Below are 12,239 nucleotides of genomic sequence, written 5' to 3'. Positions count from 1 at the left end.
AACGGCAACTTCCAAATGCTGCTGAGCCATCCTGAGATGAAATAGGAACTCTTAAAGTTGTTTACAAAAAGCTAAATAAGGCAACTTAGCCAGAAGAGGCAAGGGGGTACATGCTATTCCATTTGATTATTTTAGAGGCCAAATGGTCAACTAGAAGTTTAAAAACTAGATACCAGAGAAACTACACACATGTGCCTTGTCTTGGATGTAGTTGTGTCCCCAAGAGAGTTATGTTCAAGTCGGGAACCTACGAATGAGACCTTATTTGGAAATTGGGTCTTTGCAAATGTAATCAAGTTAAATAAAGCCATGGTGTGGGTATGAGAAGAAGGGAATTTGGACAGAGACACAGATGCGCAGGGAAGGAGTCCAGGTGGAGACCGGGGCATAAACCGAAGTGCTGAATCTACAGGCCAAGGAACACAAAGATTGCTAGAACCTTCTGGATCCTAGCAGCAACAAGGAAGGACTCTTTCCCAGAGACTTTGGGGAGAGAAGGGCCCTGCCAACAGCCTGATTTTGGAAGTTTAGCTTTCTGCACTGAGTGTGTTTCTGTTGCTCCAAGCTGCTGTTTGTGGTACTTTGTTATGGCAGTCCCAGCAAACTAATGGATGTGTGCGTGTACACACACACACACACACACACACACACACACACACACAGTCATTGTATGAAGAGCCTGATAAGAATTTTATCTTTAATTTTCAAAATGCCTGATTATTTTCCTTTTGTTTTGCCAACTACGAAAGAGCAGTAAATCAAATAGAAGCAGAAGCACTAAAGAGGAATAATAGTTCAAAACACTCCTCAGGCAGAGACCCTGGAGTGAACTGGATCTACACAGAATACGCCCGGTCCAAGGGAAGCTCCAGGTCGTGCTGGGGAACACGGGAGAGCCCTGACTTTTTTAAGTCCCCGTGTAAAAGCCCAGTGGAGGCTCTGATACATTTGTCTGCGTATTTAAGAGTACTTTACGTCAGTTTGTTAGCTTGCTTGATATGTTCTATCCTCCTATTCTGACAGGTGTACTCTAATAACAAGAAAAATTAAAAAATAGGTGCAAATATATGGCTTCATGTAATCAAATGGCAGCAAAAGGTCAAAATGACCGAATTTAATTATGCATGTCCATGTTTGTGCTGACGGGCTGGCAGTACTGAGATGTGTAATAAACACACATGACTTGCAAATAATTAAGTTAGCATTCCATCCTCTTTATTTGGCTTTCAACTCAGCTAACTCGCCAGTTAGGTTTTTATAATCATGATTTTCACGGTGCATGTTCTGTTGATGGAAATGACTTGAACGTAAAAAAATGAAAAAGTTCATATACTTTAAAAATGTTAACAATTGGGGCACCTGAGTGGCTCGGTTGGTTGAGCATCTGACTCTTGATTTCAGCTCAGGTCATGATCTCAGGGTTATCAGATTGAGCCCTGCTTTGGGCTCCATACTCAGCAGAGAGCCTGCTTGAGGTTCTCTCACCTCTCCCTCTGCCCTTCCCCTTGTTCACTTGCTCATTCCCTCTCAAAAAAAAAAAAAAAATTAAAAAAATGGTAAATCAGGGCAGCCTGGGTGGCTCGGCGGTTTAGCGCTGCCTTTGGCCCAGGGCCTGATCCTGGGGACCCAGGATCGAGTCCCATGTCAGGCTCCCTGCATAGAGCCTGCTTCTCCCTCTGCCTGTGTCTCTGCTTCTCTGTATCTCTGTTTCTCATGAGTAAATAAATAAAATCTGTTTTTTAAAAAAAAAAAAAAGTTAAATCATTGGGGTGGCTGAGTGGTTGAGCATCTGCTTTTGGCACAGGGCATGATCCTGGGGTCCTGGGATCAAGTCCCACATCAGATTACCTGCAAGGATCCTGCTTCTCCCTCTGCCTATATCTCTGCCTTTCCCTCTGCCTCTCCCTCTGTGTGTCTCATGAATAAATAAATAAAATCTTAAAGATTAAACCTTCTATAAAAATTAAATGGAAAATGAAAAATATTGTGAACATAAAATTTTAAATTCAAATGCATAAAAATATTTAAAAGTATACAATCAACAGAATTAATTTTTCTTATAAAAATGTAACTCTTTGCAAATTTAATATCCAATATCCATTTAATCACCAAAACATAGACTCGGAGCTGTGCCTCACATACATTATATCTAGATCTGCATACATGAAAATATAGGAGCAAAATGAATTGTTTAATTTTGAGAAATGCTTCTCAGACACCATGTGTAATTATAAATACCGTGGTAATTTGTGAGTACCTCTGGGACTACATGCATCATAGAAAGCAATAAAATGGATGTTCTGTAACACTAACAGGTTGTTCATCATAAAAATTTATTGCATTTAATCTTTTTCCTTTGTAAATAATTTGCACAGCTCAAATGTCCACACCGTATGTAGTCTGAAGCAGCACAGCCCAAGAACCTACCATTCAGACACCTTCATCTTTTTTTTTTTTTTTTTTTTTTTTTTGACACCTTCATCTTTTGTTCTTAGGACATCAAAGCAGGAGCTTTGGAGAAATGGCTTCCTGGGGCCCAAATGGAGCTTGTCATGGGAATGGTTGTTCAGAGTCATTGGTTCTACTCTGCCAGCTGTAGTTGCATGTCACTGAAGTTCCATGTGTTGAAATCTGTTCACTATATTGAGAGACTTAAACTGTACTCTCTTGGAGTACAGCTCCCATACTCTCGTTCTTGTCTCATCATCCATGAAGCTGTATCTGTCCCGGGATGCTTTTCACTATTTCAGCTGCTGTTCCTCAATTTTCTTCACTTGGATCTATTTCCTTTCCCATCCCCAATAACTGACAAGTTATTTACATACTTGTCCCTGTCAAATACTGTACAGATTTAGATTGTCCTGATTTTGCCTGCAAGGATCTTGGGGTCAAACTGTTTGAACTGTCTAGGCCTCCAAGTCACAGAACTACTGAGTGACAGGTGGGGGCTCAAGACATGGCAATACTTGTAGCACGTTCTTGGGTTGGTGTAAAGATAAATGGGTCAATACACACCAAGTTCTCTGCACAATGACTGGGACACTGGGGACCTGATAAATGTTGGCCCCATTATTTTTTTTTTAAGATTTTATTTATTTATTCATGACAGACAGAGAAAGAGAGAGGTAGAGACACAGGCAGAGGGAGAAGCAGGCTCTGTGCAGGGAGCCTGATGTGGGACTCGATCCTGGGTCTCCAGGATCACACCCTGGGCTGAAGGCAGTGCTAAACTGCTGGGCCACCGGGGCTGCCTGGCCCCATTATTGTTATTGCTGGCAGGTTAGGGTGCATATCAGTGTGGACCTGGCCGGAAGTAGTTGGCCTGTTTAAGAGTACAGTCAAGGTATTGGTGATACTCCTGCAATAAACATTGGAGTGCATGTACCCTTCAAATCTGTATTTTTATATTTATATATAAAAAAATATAGGATATATATATATATGGGTAAATAGCTAGTAGTGAAATCACTGCATTGTAGGGTAGTTCTATCTTGAACTTTCTGAGAAACCACCATACTATTTTCCAGATGCCCATTGACTGATGAATGGACAAAGAAGATACGTGTGCGTGCATGTGTGAGTGTATCACAATGGAATATTACTCAGCCATGTAAAAGAATGAAATGTTGCTATTTGCATCGACGACGTGGGATAGAGCTAGAGAATATTATGCTAAACAACACATGTCAGAGAAAGACAAATACTATATGATTTAACTCATGTGGAATTTAAGAAATAAAACAGATAAACTTAAGGGAAAGAGGGGGTAAAAGAGGAGACAAACCATAAGAGATACTTTACTATAGAGTATAATCTGAAGGTTGATGGAGGAGATGTACATGGAGGATGAGCTAAATGGGTGATAGATATTAAAAAGGGCATTGCTTGTGATGAGCACTGGGTGTTGTAAGTGATGAATCACTAAATTTGACTCCTGAAACCAATATTACACTATATATTAACTTACTAGCATATAAAAACTTGAAACAAAAAAGCCATAATTAAAAAAAAAAAAAAAAAGAAAGTACAGTCAAGGACACCTGGATAAAGGAGCAACGGGAGGAGGTGACCACCAGAACTCAGAGACAGGTGCAGTTGCAGGAGGGACCCTCCAACAAACTCAAGTTTGGGGACCCGGAGCGTGTAGCTAGCAATGTGTTCACATGGTCATATGCTTTTGTAAACTGTTCCAAAGTGAGATCTTTAACCCATTATTGCATATGATCTCTTTCCACTCAGACTTTTCCTTCATCACGTTTCCCCTCCTGTTGGGTGGTTTTGAAGTATTTTAAATATAGCTCAGGAGGTGCTGAGTGTAGGAAATGTTCACATGTATTTCACCAAACCCAGTCCCTTCCATGGACAATTACTGTGAGACCTGCCATGTAAGAATGGCCTCTGAAACTTTGGTGTCTTCTGTGACAACGCACCCAAGTATTGGGACACAAAGTTGCAAGACCATGGGCTATAATGCCATACAATTACAGCTTATGGACCCTGCTACCAGAAGTGTGTGTGTCGTGAGGGGAAAAGAAGGAATTTGAAGGATACAAAGCTGGAAGGTAGTCTGTGGGAAATTCTTCCAGCCAACAGATGTGTAAAATTATAAGCAGAGGGTTCAATTTGCATTGACCCCATGGTCAAAACAGTCTCCTATCAGAAATAAATTCTATTTCACCCTGTTCCTATTTATATAAAAAGTTTGGCATGTTAATAATGCAGTGATAGCAGTGTTCAAGCAGCTAAAAAAATAAATTTTAGTTTTCTCTGTTGAAAATATTACCAAGTTGTTGAAATAAATCTTCATGATAAAGAGAAAGCAGATAAAAATGCACAGAAAAGGTTTTATTAAGGTATGCATAGATTTTAAGTTTGTGTTACTTGTAAGTTTTGTTTTTTTTTGTTTTTTTTTTTTTTTACTCATGATAGACATAGAGAGAGGCAGAGACACGGGAGGAGGGAGAAGCAGTCTCCACGCTGGTCGCCCGACGCAGGACTCGATCCTGGGACTCCAGGATTGCGCCCTGGGCCAAAGGCAGGCGCCAAACCGCTGAGCCACCCAGGGATCCCCTACTTGTAAGTTTTTAAGCAAGTTGTTGTGATTTCACTTCTCATTATAAACACCTATTCATTTTATACCTAACTTTGTAGTTATAAAATTTTTGTACTCTTTTTTTCTTAAGGAGGGCTCAAAGTTTGTGTAAACTTGTCCACCACAAGTTTACAGCACACCACACCACAAAGGTCATTCTGCTCTGACTGTGGCCTTAGGCAGAGAAACACGGACCCTTCTAAAATGGAACTAGGCAATGAGAGAATTGATCTCTTTATCCTGCAGCCCAAAGCAAAGCCAAAGGGCTAAGGAACATAATTATTTTAGTCCATAGAGTTCAGCCTCTCTGGGGACAAAGCTGAATGCCAAAGGGGCAAGCAGCACACTTGCATCATAATGGGAAACCTAATGTTGCCAGGAAGGGTCTTGCTGCCAGAAAGGGTCTTGTGCAGAACAGCGCTCAGGGACCCGCTTCCACTGGTGCCCACCCCCACTTGCTCTGCCCCACAGGGAAAAGAATGGCTTAAGCAATTAAAAGCATATAGAGTTCCTGTCTCATATTTAGATCTTTCATCCATTTTGAGTTTATTTTTGTGTGTGGTATAAGAAAAAGGTCCAGTTTTTTTCTTCTACACATGACTGTCCAATTTTCCCAGCACCATTTATTCAACAGACTGTATTTTTTCCATTGGATATTCTTTCTTGCTTTGTTGAAGATTAGTTGACCATAGAGTTGAGGGTCTGTTTCTGGGCTCTCTCTTCTGTTTCTCAGCCATCAGAAAGAATGAATACTTAGCATTTACATTGACATGGATAGAACTGGAAGGTATTATGCTGAGTGAATAAGTTGATCAGAGAAATACGATTATCATATGGTTTCATTCATATTCCACAGAAACAACAGAATCATAGGGGAAGGGAGGGAAAACTAAAGGGGAAGTCATCAAAGAGGGAGAGAAACCATGAGAGACTCTTAACTATAAGAAAGAAACTGAGGGTTGCTGGAGGGAGGAGGGGGGTGGAGTGGAGTAATTGGGTGATGGACATTAAAGAGGGTACATGATGGCGTGAGCATTGGGTGTCATATGCACTTGATGAATTATTGAACACTACATCTGAAATAATGGTGAACTATATGTTGGCTAGTTGAATTTAAATTAAAAAAAAAACAACACAAAGCACAGAGGGACTGGTACCTTCTATGTTCACTTTCATTGCTACCCCCCCGCCCCGCCTGCCCACCTGCAGAAGGGCATGTGCTGTGTGCTCTTGTGCTATGGCACCAACAGGTCACCAGCCATGCCAGTGAATGGAAGTATGTCCGCCTCATCAGGAAGCTCATTTGAGAATGTGGTCTAGCTGTATTTGAAAGTCCCTTCCAGCTCTACCTGATAATAGTAGTAATAATACAAAGCATGATTATTATGATCTTGTCCACCTCCCACATTTTACCGGTTAGAATGTATTTTGCTCTTGAAAGAAATATTCCATTACAATATTTATCATGGATAGTTCTTTTATTATTTTTAGCTTTCCTTCAAATCTCAATTTTAGTAGTATTTGAACTACTAGCAAGTAACTCCCAGTTTTTAGAGGGTATTTATGTGAATTACAAATGTAACTGCCAACAATGATCTTTCATTTGAGAAACCTCTGCGTTCTAAATCATAATTTTCTTTTATGGATTTCTTAGTGAAATCTCTGCCAAAATGAGACTAGAAAGAGGAACACCCTTTTCTTCTAAATATAATGCTCAATCCTCTAATGGATAGGGATTTGCATAATGTTGAGGCTGAAAGAAAGGACTTGTCATGTTTATGATTTCTAAAACAAAGGGTAAAGGCTAAATTAGTTTTTCAAAGGGTCAGTTTGCTTCTGTTCCACAATTAAGTGCAACAACAATAGTGACAAGGAAGACAGGTTCTGGCTGGAGTGTGGGTGGGGGTTGCAACTTTAGTGCCATCTGCTTGGTTTTGAAACCCCTGCCTGGACTCACCAGTGATTTTTTTAAAAAGATTTATTTATTCATTTATTAGAGAGAGAGAGAGAGAGAGAGAGAGAGAGTGCTGGGTGAGGGACAGAGGGAGAGAATCCACAATCAGACTCCTTGCTGAGCATGGAGCCCAATATGGGGCTCTATCCCAGGACCCTGAAGTCATGCCCTGAGCTGAAATCGAGAATCAGCCACTCAAATGACTAAGCCATCCAGGCGCCCCACCCCAGTGATTTTTAAAGTCATGTGACCAGCTCCAGGAACTCCAGAGGCCCACCCATGTAATGGATGGTTCTAGCTCATTATAAATCATTATTCAAAATGCCTGGGTGGGGACACCTGGGTGGCTCAGAGGTTGTGTGTCTACCTTTGACTCAGTTCATGATCCCAGGATCTGGGATCAAATCCCACATTGGGCTTCCCACAGGGAGCCTGATTCTCCTCTGCCTTTGTCTCTGCATCTCTCCGTGTGTCTCTCATGAATAAACAAAATCTTAAAAAGCCTGGGTGAAGCATACACATTCATACTTCAAATTACCTTATGAGCAATCTTCAGGATCAGAATCTTCAACTTTAACATTGAAGGGGAGGGATTCAGAGACAGGTACTTAGGATCAGCCTCATTTGAATTGCTGAGATGTCAGAGATCTGGCTATTCCACAGTCTAATTCATCATTTGCCCTTTAGTTTTTGAGATAAGATTGAGGAATTTATGGTTGCATGTATTGAGCTCAGAAAGGCAAATTGCAAAGAAGTTGCTTTCTATATCAATTCATAGATATCAGTAAGAATACTTAGGCTCTAAACTGCTTTTTCCAACAGCTGTTGTTCTGTTTTTATAAAATAAAACTTTAAGATTTCAATGCATGGCCCCTAGAAGAGCAGCATCGGTATCATCAGACTGAGCTGGGATCTGTATTTTAATGAGATCCTTCGTGATTTGTATGCACAGTGAAGCAATACTTCTCAAACTTCAGAATTTAACTCTCAAGCTTACTATGCAGGAGACTCAGAGAGGTCTTGCCCTCAGCCCCAGCTCTCCAGTAAACCTGCGGCCATAAAATGACAGGCACTGAGAAAGGACGAGGTCAGCTTGCAGTTTAAGAGATGAATCCTGAGCAGGCTCTTAACCACTTGGCCACCACAGCACCTGGGTTTCTCTCTGACTCAGGGCCCAGCTTGTCTAGCCCAAGACTCTGTCCTTCATTCAGCTTCCTTCCTGCTTGCTGCCCCCACCTTTCCCCCTGGTTCCCATTACCATTAATTATAGCCTATGGCTCTGCATATGCCGCCTGTTCTGATAACACAGAGTATGCCTGCTTCCTCACTGGACCATGAGTACTTTCTCCACTTTCATTTTCTAAGAGCAATAGCAGTGCCATGGCAACGTCTAATCCCCTAACCTCGAGATGGGGGTGGGGTTGAGAGAATCCGAGCAGGTGTTCTTGAGAAAGGAAACAAAGAATTAGCCAGATGAAGGCAGAAGAGAAGGATCAGTATTCTAGGCCAGTGTTTCTCAAACTGTCATGGGCATGCAAGTCACCCAGGGGTTTGTCCATTCTGATTCAGGAGGTCAGGGATGGGACTGGAGATTCTTTAGTTCTCACAAGATAACAGGTGTTCCCAATGCTACTGGCCCATGGATCATAGTTTAAGAAGAAAGTTCCAGGAAATGTGAAGGTGAGGATCTTATTGTTCTATTCACTGCAATATCAAGACCATGTGTGTCTACCCCAGAAAAAGTGTTTAATAGGTTAGTGAATAAATACTAACTGAATCGACCACTTAATATCTGAGATACCACCTGGCTGCTTGATTTCTTGTAAGCTGCAAGATTTAAAATATGTTCCATTTGGCTCTAAAATCAGGGCTAATACTACATGCACTGAGGCACAGAGAGGTTGAGTTCCTTGCTCAGAGTCACACAGTTATTGTGGCAAGTTGTTGCTTACCAGATATCCCATGAGCTCCCCTACGTTTCCTAATCTCCCTTATAGTTAGTTGAAACTGTTGAACTAATTCGAGCCAATGGACTGTCAGGGACATGGCATGTGTCACCTACTAGCTGAGGCAATCAAGAGGCAACCCTATTTCCTCCTTTACCCCTTTCTTGCCTGTTTTGTACTTTACCTAAAATTTATGGCCCCCACAGTAAGATTGCAGGAATGTTGCCAACCTGCAGCGGGCACAAGGATATATAAATCTTAGCTGAATTTGAACCACTACAAATTTGAATTTTGCTATCATGTTATTCTAACTACTATGGGCTCAGTGTTGCTCTAAGACAACTCTTTGCATAATGGGCTTTTTGTCTGGCATTCTAGGCCTTCTAAACGGGAGCATCACCCCCACTCTAGATGAGGCGTGCCACAGTCCTGCCAATGGGAGAGCCTAGATGCTAGGCACTGGGGCTAAAAATGCATGACAAGGGCCCTGAGAAACGCCTGAAGACAAAAGATTTAGCAACAGCAGCACAGTGACTATTCTCTGCAACCTGGCTCCTTATCTGCCAGGAGGCATTTGTTGTCTAGCTGTTCTTTATCCATATGGAGGCATGTCTCCAAGCATGTTTGCCATGAGGCAAACCTTGCTTTCAGAGGTTTATGGGCTGCATTCATGAACTGAATGGAATCTTATTTTTGGAACATTATGAATGCACACCTTTTCAAGTGATTGATTTTATAACTTCCATTGACTTGGTCAGATGGGATGTATTTTTCTACACAATGGCATATAGACTGTGTGTCCCACAAAATAATATAAGATGCACCATCTTGCATGTAAACATCAAAAAGCCAGAACTATTGTTTATATTTCTCTAGGTATATGGAATTGAACAGAATAGAGAAGCACAACTAACTTAATAAAAAAGATACCCCTAAAAAAATATTCATTGTACAAGTCAAATCAGTATTTGAGACTTTCCAACCTTCCCCTTCCCTCATCCATATTTCTCCTTTTTTGTTAAAGATGCCTGGTTAAGATGTTTTTGCTGGAGGATTAACCCTCCAAGAACCAACTGATCTCTATTCTCTGAAACAATTTGCATAAATGGAGATGTAGAGAAAGTGACCCACCCATCCTATAAGAGTGGTATATCTTGATAAAATAGCATAAGGACAGTACTAAAAGAGGAAATCCCAGACCAGTACTGCTTACATGGATTCTAGTGTTAGATCTGGAGACTCAGCAATATATACATATGAATAGATCATCACAAAGTATGGTTTATCCCAGGAATATAAGGAAGATTTAACATAAGAAAAACTTATTCAAGTAATACACTATATTAGAATTTTGAGAGAAAATATACTCAAATATATAAGTTTAACAAATGTAGTTGTGGAAAAAAAAAAAAAAAACCTAAGCAACTTATGGATAGAAGGGAATTGCCTTAAGCTGATAAAGTTTCTCTTCCCAAAACCTATGGCAAAAATTATAGTGAAACTCTAAGGAAACTTTTGTCTCTTCCAATATTTCTTTCAAGCTCTAATGTTTTGCTTGCATAGAAAATACAAAGAGGCCCATTTTAATTTATAATTTCATATTACATTGGTTAGGACTATTCTTTTTTTTTTTTTATTGGTGTTCAATTTACTAACATACAGAATAACACCCAGTGCCCGTCACCCATTCACTCCCACCCCCCGCCCTCCTCCCCTTCTACCACCCCTAGTTCGTTTCCCAGAGTTAGCAGTCTTTACGTTCTGTCTCCCTTTCTGATATTTCCCACACATTTCTTCTCCCTTCCCTTATATTCCCTTTCACTATTATTTATATTCCCCAAATGAATGAGAACATATAATGTTTGTCCTTCTCCGACTGACTTACTTCACTCAGCATAATACCCTCCAGTTCCATCCACGTTGAAGCAAATGGTGGGTATTTGTCATTTCTAATAGCTGAGTAATATTCCATTGTATACATAAACCACATCTTCTTTATCCATTCATCTTTTGTTGGACACCGAGGCTCCTTCCATAGTTTGGCTATCGTGGCCATTGCTGCTATAAACATCGGGGTGCAGGTGGGTTAGGACTATTCTTAAACTGTTGAATAATGGAGGTGATAGAAGCATTCCCAAGAGAGCTATTTCTATGCTGATGTATAGGAATTACACTGATTTTTAAAATATTGGATTTGCACTTGGCAATCTTGTTACTCCTATTGCCATGTGATATGGTGACCTAAAATTCTTTCTTCCTTTCTCATGATTTTAATTAATTATGCAACCTATAGTTTTTATTGTTACTGTGAATGAAATCTTTTTCCCCAAATAAATGGAATAAATTATAAAACGTTATTGGCCAGCAGAACTTTATTTCTATTTCATATTCAAATCAATTATCACACTAAATGGTAATAACATGTTCCCACTGATGCAAATTTTCCTTCTTTCTTTTTAAAAGTTTATTAAAATTCAACTAATATAGTGTATTATTAGTTTCAGATGTAGAGCTCAGTGATTCATTGGTTGTGTATAACACCCAGTGCTCATTACATCACTTGCCCTCTTTCATGCCCATCACCAAGTTACCCCATACCCCCACCCCCATCTCCCCTCTAGCAACCCTCAGTTTGTTTTCTAGAGTTAAGTCTTTTATGATTCGTCTCCCTCTCTGATTTCATTTTTTTCTCCCTCCCCCTATGATCCTCTTGTTTTGTTTCTTAAATTCTACGTATGAGTGAAATCATATATTTGTCTTTCTCTGATTGACTTATTTTGTTTAGCATAATACCCTCTAGCTTCATCCATGTGATGCAAATTTTCTCTAAATGTACCTGTAAATTCTGTGTTCTTCTAACCAAAATCTCAACAGGGATTGACAGGCTGATTTCAAATGCATAGGGAAAAGCAAACCAAGAATAGCCAAGATCATTATACAGTTTTCTAATATCTGCCAAGGAAAGTGTCCTCACTTCGAATATAACTCCGTCAATGGTAAACTAGGTTATTAGAGTTAACTTTGAAGAAGAATCACAGTAAATCATGTAATGCAATGCAGCGACCCAACCATAGATCCACACAAATATGAAACCTGGATATATGGAGATATATCCCACACAGGGATAAAAGTATAGACTCTCTGGTAGTGGGTGTTAGGACAACTGAGTAAATCACTTGAAGCTGACATATAAAAAGATTTGGACCCCGATCCTTTTGCAATTTTTTTTTTTTTTACAAAGCCTATA

At 40.1% G+C, this 12,239-nt stretch overlaps 1 long non-coding RNA gene across 1 annotated transcript in view; it reads left to right on the top strand.

Annotated features, from left to right (window-relative positions):
* The window catches only part of LOC125754888 (uncharacterized), a 191,303-nt gene that overhangs the window by 166,865 nt on the left and 12,199 nt on the right, over positions 1-12,239 (top strand). The window contains exon 2 of the long non-coding RNA XR_007409934.1: positions 4,930-5,076. This is a non-coding gene — a long non-coding RNA (uncharacterized LOC125754888). The remainder of the gene's footprint in view (positions 1-4,929; positions 5,077-12,239) is intronic.

This window comes from Canis lupus, chromosome 3 (genome assembly GCF_003254725.2).
Source record: "Canis lupus dingo isolate Sandy chromosome 3, ASM325472v2, whole genome shotgun sequence".
Taxonomy (NCBI): Eukaryota; Metazoa; Chordata; class Mammalia; order Carnivora; family Canidae; genus Canis; species Canis lupus.
The sequence above is the reverse complement of the archived record's forward strand: the minus strand, read 5'-3'. Positions and strand labels throughout refer to the sequence as shown.